We start from the raw sequence: 11,245 nt of genomic DNA, 5'->3' as shown, positions 1-11,245 counted from the left end.
ACTATTTTCAACTGTAATAATTAAACCTATATAGTTATGACTAGTTTTCTGTAGTGTTTCTTGCTATGCTTCTGATGCAACTGCTCTACTGTCTCAATTACCGTAATAAACTTCCTTTCCTGCTGTACTTTAGCCTAGTATTCAGCCAGCTCTATCTGCCTCCCACAAAACCATCCTCTGATCTTACCCACACTGCCACAGTGTGGTAGGGAGATAGTTGGCTGAATCCCCTGCTAGAGTGTACTGCAGGAAGAGAAAGTCCATTACAGGATGTACACTAGGGAAGCAGTGTAGACAACAGAGTAGACAGTTTGTACAAGAAGCAGAAGGAAAACATGAGAGACCGCAGAGAGATGGTAAATAACTTTCTTTGCTTACTCTTGGGTGCCTTTACACAGACAGATTTATCTGACAGATTTTTGAAGCCAAAGCCAGGAATGGATTTGAAAAGAGGAAAAATCTAAAAATTTTCCCTTTATAACCTGTTCTCTGTTTATAGTCTGTTCCTGGCTTTGGCTTCAAAAATCTACTAGATAATTCTATGTAAAGGCAACCATAGGCTGTTTGGAGCTGACAGTAAACAGAGTTTGTGCTGAAAATATTGTGACGTTCAATATAGAAGGCCCTGTGTGGATATGTTCATACTGAGTAATATAGGCAGAATTTCGTGATGGAGCTCTACGTCGCAGTGTCTCTTTGGGATGGCTAGCTCCCACTGCTCTCCGCTTAAAGGGGTTATCCAGCTCTACAAAAACATGGCCACTTTTCCCCCTACTCTTGTCTCCAGTTCAGGTGTGGTTTGCAATTAAGCTCCATTTACGTCAATGGAACTGAGTTTCAAAACCCCACCCAATCTGGAGACGAGAGAGAGGGAAAAGAGGCCATGTTTTTGTAGCGCTGAATAACCCCTTTAAAGAATTGACATGTTAATTCTTTGAGTGGAGAGCGACAGAAGTGGAGGCCAACAAGCCCTCCCAGAGGCGGCCGCGGTATCATTACACTGGGATCGCTGGGTCTCCCTCCAGTGCATAGAGCAGGGCCAGTGCACAAGAAGAAAACACCTTGAAGCGCGGGAATCGGATGGCGTTTTCAAAAATGGATCACAAGGATCACCACACCGGCAGGATAATGTAAAAAAAAAATCCTTACCGTACTTCTCTCTATTTGATGCTGCAGATTTCAGGCATTTATATTGCTTAAAACTGCACCGCACTGTACATGTGAACACACCCTTAAAGAGGTTATCCAATATTCCCTACTCTCTTGCTAAAAACAGTGCCACACTTGTCCTCAGGTTGTGTGTGGTATTACAGTTTATCCCAGTTCACTACAATGCAACTGAGCTGTAAAACCCCACACCCAAACTGAGGACAGGAGAGGTGCTGTTTCTGAAAGAATCCGACCTTGTTATTCTAAGCTTGGACAACCCCTTTAAGGTGCAGCCCAGCCTATAATGGACAGCTTACCTCCGGACAGCCCTTCATAAACTCATAGGATGCTGAAATGTGTAGGCGTCATCAGAAAATTATCTGTTGTTTATATCACATTTTTATGTTTAGCATATTATATGTTGGTAACAATTTTATGATGTTATTTCTAATTTTTGCATTTTACTATCTATTCCCATTTGCACCACTAGGCCTGCTTTAGCTTTGGCTGTCAAGGCATGATGGGAATTGTAGTTTTGCAACAGCTGGAGGGCCTGAGTTTGTACCTGGGCCTAGAAGCCTGAGGAGTCCATAAGGTCTCTCGTATGAGGAGGACAGTAATATAAACTTGAGGAGCCCTGTGACTGATTTTGCACTGGGGCCCAAAAGTTTCAGGTTACACCTCTCCATGTGCACAAAGGGGGGAGATTTATCAAACATGGTGGAAAGTGAAACTGGCTCAGTTGCCCCTAGCAACCAATCAGATTCCACCTATTATTTTTCAAACAGTCTGTGAGGAATGAAAGGTGGAATCTGATTGGTTGCTAGGGGCAACTGGGCCTGTTTCACTTTACACCATGTTTGATAAATCTCCCCCAGGGTCTCTGATGTTCCCATGATGCACTTTTTCATAGAAGCATAATACAAAAGCTATAATGCTCCATTGTGTGTATTACCTGCATAGCAGCCATTGTATAAGGAAGCCAAAAATAACCAACAAAAGACAACCATAGCACACAAAGAGCCCGGCAGCCTGTAATAAGGCGGCATCTCTGACACATACACATTGCATATGGCCGACCACATATCCGGATTCCGCCGGGTATACTCCATTCCAGTCGCGCAGGTTGTAACCGTATCAAAAAGCCATCATCGGTTCCCTACAAGTGTGTGATCCCTGCGTCCCCTGGTGTGGGGCGTGTTCTCACAATCAGGTTTTTGGTGCAGTTTTTGAGGGCAAAGCCAGGACTGGATCAAGGCCATGTATAAAGGAAAGACTGAGATGTCTCCTCTTCTTAAATCCGGTACAGGCTTTGGCTTCATAAACTGAATATGGGAGCCCGCCCTTATTGACCGCCTTAATAATCCAAGGCTAGAAATCCCCTCCAGGGATGATTATACTGCTGACCTGGAAGGTATGTGCTGCTCAGGTGGGCTACAAGGTTAGGAAAGGACTAATACACCAATCATCTCTGCCATAGAGACTCCTGACACTAATGATACTGGGTCATCCTTCTATTTGTGTGCTAATGTTATGATTTAAAGGGGAACTCTTCCTACTTGTATAGAAAGAAAACCATGTTTTATTAAACATCGTAGAGCTTTTCCTTTGCTTTTTTTATTTTATTTTTCTAATAAAGGGTTTGTCGTATCTGAAAGATACTTCCACCTGATGTCAATCTAGTTAGTGCCTCCTGCAGTACCACTGTTGACCACTCTGCTGTTAATAGGTTTCCCCATAGACTCTAATGCAACAGCGCCACCAGCATTGAACTATAATAGTGTAATTTATATAGTGCTAACCTATTCTGCAGCGCTTTACAATTCTGGGGGTCCATACGTTCCCTATTGTTTCCTGAATCCTAAAACCTCAATAAGAATGAAAGCTTGTAGATAGATTTCTATTATAACCCCGTAGCTAAAATAATCATTATTGTCTGTAACAAAAGGGACGGTTACCATTTTATTTATTCCAATGTATTAGTTAGGGACAGCTTATAACTTTGTCATGATTTTCAAGCATGTCTTATTTGCCTGGGCATGCTGGGAGTTGTAGTTCTACTGGATAGCCTCAGGTTGAAGACTTTTGCAGTTTTAATTGAATTTTAAAATTGTATTTTGTTTCCTTTTTTTAAGATGGAAATTCCAGACTGGAAAATGGAAGAAGCTGAGAACTCTGATAATGAAGTGAGGTTCTCACCTACATATATTTTCACCAGATTTAAAGGGGTACTCCAGCAAAAAATCTTTTTCTTTCAAATGAACTGCTGTCAGAAAGTTATACAGATTTGTAAATTACTTCTTTTTAAAAATCTCCAGTCTTCCAGTACTTCTGAGCTGCTATGTGTCCTGCAGGAAGTGGTGTATTCTCTCCAGTCTGACACAGTGCTCTCTGCTGCCACCTATGTCCATGTCAAGAACTGTCCAGAGCAGGAGAGGATTTCTGTGGGGATTTTCTGCTGCCCTGGACAATTCCAGACATTGACAGATGTGGCAGCAGAGAGCACTGTGTCAAATTAGAGAGAATACACCACTTCCTGCAAGACATACAGCAGCTGATAAGTATGAGAATTATTGAGATTTTTACTAATGACATAACAGTGATGTAGTGATTTATGAAAAGATGGGCAATGTCTGAAGAGGGCAAAATATGGATTGGTGTACCACTACATATAACCTGAATGTTCATTATTATTCATCCAGGTCTCTGTAGATAAGAGTCGCCATTATCGCCTGGGCCCCGATAATCTTGATGACACGTTAGAATACGTCCCTGCACCCTGTGAGCCGGCCGCCCCAGTATATGAAGAGGAGGCGTCTCCAGGAGCCGCTGAATAAATGGCCGACCACCAGCCTGAGGCGGCAATGAGGCGGTGGGGGGCTAATATGTAATGTCACACAATTTTTCTATGTTAATAAATTATTCATTGAATACATTGATGATCTGGGTCTCTTGTCTATATCAGAGGTTTACACCATTGTTCTTCACAGTCCTGTGATCTATTTTGCTAAAGTTTTACAGTAGAACCTTCAGTTTTTGGGCCATATCATGCCCAGAACTTTGGGCTCCCAACCAGAAGATCAGCGTGCTACTGATCTCACCATTACATAGAGATGTTACAAACATTAGTCTAAACCGCCGCCTAGTGGTCATGAGGGGAATGTCAAATACGATGAAAAAATAGAAGGCCTCCATCACACAATGAATTTTGCCATGTAATTGGTAAGTATTAGATTATGGTCACACAATGTAAAAAGGAGGCTGCAAAATGTTTGCTTGTTTTATGAAGATAATTTTTTTTTTTCATGTGAACAATGGCATGTTTTTCCATAAGGAACATCTGTGATTGGGTGAGTAACACAGGCGGGGGGAGGCATAATGTATTTTCACAGCCTTTACCCATTGAAGGTAGGGGGTTCCGAATTCATACTTGCCATCCTGGGCTTCTGCCATGCAGCATCTTGTATCTTCAGCTCTTTCATCTGCAATCAGTTGCTGAGACAGGACACTACTGCAGCCCCTGATTGGCTGAGCGGAAACTGCAGGGGTCTTTGCTCAGCCAATCAGTGGTGTTTCGCCTCAGCAGCTGATGGCAGATGAAGGAGCCAAAGATACAAGATGCTGGAAGCCCAGGATGGTAAGTATACGCCCCCCCCCCCCCCCCAACAGAGCACAGTCTGGCCCCCAGGAGATTAAGCTGTGGGGATGAATCTCCCAAAACTGTTACTTTTTGGGCCCAAACATTTGTGTCCCCATTGTTTTCAATGGGGTTAGGGTCCAGTCTGGGTACCTGAACCAGACCTTTTTTTTTGCAGTTCAGCTAAACCCGTCAAACCGAAACATGAATGTTACAAACGACTTGGGGCTAAGAGTGTCAGACTGCTTGTACGTGATTTGTGGTTGATTTTCGGAGTGGCTCATTTACTCTGTATATGCCAATGCCTTTAGGGGTTTTTTGTTTTTACATTCCCATGAGATTTATAGAGATTGGATAAAGTTAGTACGTTCCCCATAGTCCTCCTTGGCAGTCGTCTTGGTTATGGGCCAGATACTGAGACTTGCGGGATAATTCTTCTCCTCAGATCTCCTTTTTAGGATGTTTGCTTGTTGCTTGTATTGTGCGGTTATATGAAGTTATTTCTAATGTGCTTATTCTGCCTGTATGGAATATTATTACGTTACTTTTTATAGCGGCCACTAATATAGTCAAAATACCTATTTACACCAAACATTCTAACCCTTTCGGAACACGTTCTCTGCTTCACCTCCGTGCTGTCTGCTGCGGCCTTCTACTGGTCACTATCCTGCTGTCTCCACCATGACCGCAGTTCCTGGTCTGTCCTCTAGAGGCCGCTCACATGCGCTGGCAGCAACTTACAGGGGTGTATGCCTCTCTCATGTGTCCCCCACCTGCTGCAAAGGTGTCTGTTCCTGTATTCTGTATATGTCCAGTGCCTGTTTCCTGGCTTTGCTTTGGCCTGTCCCTCGTGCACCTCGCTGATTCTTCTGTGTATGGTTATATGCCCACAGAGTAATTCTCAGGGAAAACTCCATGCGGAATCCGCCGCTCGTCCCCGTGTGCTCCTGCTTCCCTCTCCACCGGCTCCATAGACTCCATTCTATGGTCAGGCGGATTCCGCTGACATGTCATTTCTTTGGGCGGATGACGGAACCTGCCCGAGCATATAATGAAGCCTAAGTGATGGGTGGAACTTCAAGTGGGAGTGCGGGTGAGCGAGTTTTCAGCAAGAATTACCCTGTGACCCGACCTGCGGACTCTGCTTCATATCTAGCGATTGGCTATAGCCACTATGTAAACTCGCTCACCACTGCTGTATCTCAGGCTATTGGCTATAGCCACTACATGAACTCACACAGCTCTGCTGTTCCGCCCACTACTGGTTATAGCTGTTATCAGAACTAGGTCAGCTCTGCTGTACCTGCAACTGGCTAAAGCTGCTACCAGAACTTATCCAGTTTTGTCACCTGAACTTAGTCAGCACTGCTATTCTGAACACTGCGACCTGATGAAGAGAGAGAGAACTCCCGAAACGTATAATTGCTAATTTTATGTACATATTTACTGATTTTATCCAATAAATCAGCCATTTTATTTCTTATACTCCACTCATGGTGAAAGATATTTTGGCAGTGCCAGGATATCTACCAAGGTACTTTTTTTTTTTTTTTTCTTTTTTTTTCTTCTTCTTCTCTACACTGTATGAAACTACGGGCCCCGACACTGGACGCATAAAGGGGTTATCCAGCGCTACAAAAACATGGCCACTTTCTTCCAGAGAAGCCCCACTCTTGTCTCCAGCTTGGGTGGGGTTTTGCTGCTCAGTTCCATTGAAGTGAATGGAGCTTAATTGCAAACCACACCTGAACTGGAGACAAGAGTCGTGTTGTCTCAAAGAAAGCGGCCATGTTTTTGTAGCACTGGAAAACCCCTTTAAAGGTGAGAGTCCACCTATACTTTTATTTCATACATCAGCAAGGCGCCATCCGACCGGCCTGTTTTCATTCTTCTTGTCTTATTTCTGATCAGTACTATAGTCCCTGTATGGGCTGACACAGTACCGTGGGTGCACTTCAATACCATTGTTCAGGTTACGCCAGAGGTTGTAAGTTTAAATGATGGAAAACATGAGTGTTAGGGTGGGTCACATTCTTCTCCTCTGTTTAGAGAGTTTTCTTCCGAAATCCTTTTCAGATGGAGGCCCAAAGAGGGGATCCTGTAAAAAAGCACATCTGTTATGCAGCTACCATCTTAGTCTGTAATGGGTGGCATTGTATGACACCTGTCACAGGCATCTAATTAAAGGGCAACTCCAGCGGGAAAAAAACAACAACATTTTTTTCAAATTAACTGATGCCAGAGATTTGCAATTTACTTCGATTAAAAAAATGTCAAGTCTTCCAGTACTTATAATCTGCTGTATGTGCTGCATATCTATGTCTATGACATACAGCAGTTAAATATCAGCCATAGGTGGGATGTGCAGCCGCTCCTTTCTCTCCATGTCTGTAACGCCTGGAGTCGTGGATCCACTGAACCGTCACTAGCGATGGCACTAACCGCACCAGGGAGCGGAGTCTATGGGGCCACTGGTTCTCACCAGAGCCCGCCGCAAGGCGGGATGGGCTTGCTGCGGCAGGCGACCCCCAGGTTGCTACCCCTGGCTTGGTTGCTAGTGACAGCAGGCGAGGCGTGGCAGGAGCAGTAGGCAGAAGATAGTGCAGGCAGAGGTCTGTAGGCGTAACCGCAGGTGGCAGACAGAACTCAGGAAACAATGGGTTAAGCAGCGGACAGGAGCTAGGGACCAGGACAGAGGACAGGAACTAGGAACAAAGACTGAGGTGAAGAACAACAGGGAGCTGGGCCAAATGCTATGGGGAGCATGTAGAGGCTCCAACACCTGTAGTGGGGCAGGGCTGGAATTTATAGGAGAGTTTGATGTGCAAGAACCAATTAGGGGCGGACTGCCCCTTTAACTCTGAGACAGCCGGCTCGCACGCCCTAGGAGGCGGGGACGTGCGCGCCGGCCGGCACAGCGGCGGACTGGAGCGGGGCGAGGGGAGGCGCCCCCAGGGGCCGAAGCGGCAGCAGTGCCGGGTCCCTGCATGTGGACACCGGCGGCTGCAGGACAAGGTGAGGGGGTGCGGCGGCGGTCCGGAGCGCGGGACGCCGACGCAGCCCTGACAATGTCGCATGATAAGTACTGGAAGACTGGAGATTTTTTAATAGAAGTAAATTTCAAATCTCCAGGCACTTTCTGACACCAGTTGATTTGAAAGTATTTTTTTTTCTCACTGGAGTACCCCTTTAATGAATATGTCACACCTACAGCAAACTGTTCTATATGATGCAGACTACAGAGGTCATAACCCCATGACCCCTTGATGTTTCCTTACAAATAAATTTTCTTTAATATAAATCCTTTTAATCCATTCTTTTCCGTATCTGGAATATTTGACTCTCGATGGCGATGTGCAGCTTGCACTTTGACCCTCAGATTCGTTGTTTTCCACCAGTCCTGAGACGCCCAGCTGTCATTCAACCTTGGCAAAAAACAAAAAAACAAAAACATTTTCCCTCTGTTTCCTGTCTTTTATATGTGCTTCCTCTCTATTACCTATGTAGTCTTTGAAGTCTATTATGTAAGTGCGTCACCTTTATATCCATTACTATCATTACTATGTTCCGTTTCCTTAATAACAATCCTTCGCAGTTTGTATTATCCCATTACGGAACCAAGAGAAAGGCAGGACTGGCATTGGGGGTGGCACTAGCCCACAGCTCTCCTCAGGCTGGGTTCACACTGCGTTTTCGCAGTCCATTTAATGTATCCGTTATATGGAGAAAAAAAGAACATGTCCAATCTGTTTGGATCCGTTTTTCCATTAACTTCCATTTTAAAAAAAGGATCAAAACAGATGCTGTTTTTTTTTTTAACTTCTATTTAAAAAGCTAAAGTCTGCCAGTACTTATCAGCTGTTGTATGTCCTGCAGGAAGTGGTGTATTCCCTCCAGTCAGACACACTGCTCTCTGCTGCCACCTCTGTCCATGTCAGGGACTGTCAGAGCAGAAGAGGTTTTCTATGAGGATTTGCTCCTGCTCTGGACAGTTCCAGACGTGGACAGAGGTAGCAGCAGAGAGAATGGAAAGAATGCACCACTTCCTGCAGGACATACAGCACCTGATAAGTATGGGAAGGCTCGGGATTTTTTAATAGAAGTAAATTACAAATCTTTAGCTTTGTCTGTCAAGGCATGATGGGAATTGTAGTTTTGTAACAGCTGGAGGGCCTGAGTTTGACATCTGTGATGTACCTTGGTATTCTTTTGATACCACATACTTGTAGGATCGGTACTGATTGGATAATACCATTGACTCATCCCACATGTTTGCTCTGTATTACCCATGAGGGACGGAAATTTCAGGAATAAAAAGATAAAACGCATATTCTATGGAATCCCGGCCTCAGAGAATGATGCATGGGTGATGTATGTACAGAATGTAAATATTCCCTCCAGGGACATCCATACCGTTCATGGGATTAACTAGGGAGACTAAACGGCTTCACGTGCAACGAACATAAGCCGGCTATTGCCTCGGGCCATTCCATTTACTGGGCGAGGCTGGCAAGGAACGCACATTATCTGGATATAATGAGTCATCTGTCTCCAAAACATATCTGAAATAACAGGCTCGGCCGTAGATTGGAGAATAAGTCAATGACCCTCAAATAACTCTGCAAAGTGTGCGGCCATGGAATCCAAGCTCCGCTGCACATTGGGGGGGATTTATCAAACATGGTGTAAAGGGAAACTGGCTCAGTTGCCCCTAGCAACCAATCAGATTCCCACCCCAACCCACAGATTTTCCTATGCAGGGAGTCCAGAGCCTCACTTGTCGACCCCAACCGCCACCACCAATGAAACATTCCCCTGGCTGCTGAGACAAGGGCCCAAACACCACCGTGACCAACCAGGCCATCCCCATTCCTATTACCCCCCAAACTAGGGTGGAAGGGTGGGAGATTCTTCTCCTGGCTAAAGCTAAATCTGACTCCAGCCCCCCACTCCCCCCACCAGGTACATCCTCTTTAAGCTGAACCGACGGATCGAACGGCGCCGGCACGGGGAAGCCGTGGTCCGTTTTTCAGACCGCGGCCCGGTTCCCTTGCACAGCGCCGTTCTATGCACCGGAACCGGCCGGTGCTCAAGCACTGGAGGTCGGCCGGGCCACCCCCAATGGGAGGGAATTTCCTCCCCTGTATGACGCGGCTCCATTCATTCTAAGGGAGCCGCATCATACAGGGGAGGGAATTCCCTCCCACTGGGGGCTGCCCTCAAGAATGGCGCCGTGCAAGGGAAAAACGGACCGTGGCATCGGCTTCCCTGTGACAGCGCCGTTCGATCCGTGGGTTCAGCTTAAAGAGGATGTACCGGGTGGTACATCCTCTTTAAGTACAACCACCTTGTATTTACTAAACTTTCAGCCCCCCACCAATCCCATCTCCTCTCCCCACTCCCCAGTCCTGACCAGCCTCACTTTCCCAGTCCTTACCCCCTACAGCTAAGTGTGGTATTACACGGAACCACTATCATTCAAAAAAATCGTTAAATCGTTCGGATTTAAATGATAATCGTTTCGTGTAATAGCAGAAAACGATTAAACGAGAAATCGTTGGTCATTTAATAGAATTCGGGCCTATTTTTAACATTTGATTGTTCGCAAAACCTTCGCACATCATTCGGTGTAATAAGAAGTCATAGCTGAAACGTACGCAATAGCAACGACAAAACGTACGCAAGAACTATCGTTCTGTGTAATTGGGCAAATGATTTCAGGTCGTTTTCCATAGCGGTTGTTTGAGAACATTTATCGTTAATCGTCAAAAAATCGCTTGGTGTAATAGTACCCTAATGGTGCGTTTACACAGACAGATTTATCTGACAGATCTTTGAAGCCAAAGCTAGGAACAGACTATAAACAGGGAATGGGTCATAAAGGAAAGCCTGAGATTTCTCCTCTTCTCAAATCCATTCCTGGCTTTGGCTTCCAAAATCTGTCAGATAAATCTCTCTGTGTAAACACACCATAATTGTGCATTTACACAGACAGATTTATCTGACAGATTCTTGAAGCCAAAGCCAGGAATGGATCTGAAAAGAGGACCTTTATGACCTGCTCTCTGTTTATAGTCTGTTCCTAGCTTTGGCTTCAAAGATCTGTCAGATAAATCTGTCTGTGTAAACGCACCATTAGGGTACTATTACACCAAGCGATTTTTTGACGATTAACGATAAATGTTCTCAAACGACCGCTATGGAAAACGACCTGAAATCGTTTGCCCAATTACACGGAACGATAGTTCTTGTGTACATTTTGTCGTTGCTATTGCGTACGTTTCAGCTATGACTTCTTAACGTTAAAAATAGGCCAGAATTCTATCAAACGACCAACGTTTTGGCTTTAGAAATCTCTTAGGCTAGGTTCACACTGCGTTTTCAGCATCCGTTTAACGTATCCGTTTTTTTTAATGTCCAGAAAAATAGGGTCAGCAACGTTTTTTGGTCCGCCCAAAA

The 11,245-nt window shown here is 45.0% G+C and overlaps 1 long non-coding RNA gene across 1 annotated transcript; it reads left to right on the top strand.

Moving 5' to 3' along the window:
- Positions 1-2,479: 2,479 nt before the first annotated feature.
- Positions 2,480-4,084, top strand: LOC138765711 (uncharacterized). Its single transcript, XR_011358626.1, has 3 exons — positions 2,480-2,563; positions 3,285-3,335; positions 3,852-4,084. It is a non-coding gene; the product is annotated as an uncharacterized lncRNA (long non-coding RNA).
- The last annotated feature ends 7,161 nt before the right edge of the window (positions 4,085-11,245 follow it).

Source organism: Dendropsophus ebraccatus, chromosome 10, assembly GCF_027789765.1.
Source record: "Dendropsophus ebraccatus isolate aDenEbr1 chromosome 10, aDenEbr1.pat, whole genome shotgun sequence".
Taxonomy (NCBI): domain Eukaryota; kingdom Metazoa; phylum Chordata; class Amphibia; order Anura; family Hylidae; genus Dendropsophus; species Dendropsophus ebraccatus.
Note: the sequence above shows the minus strand (reverse complement) of the source record. Positions and strands in the feature narration are given on the sequence as shown.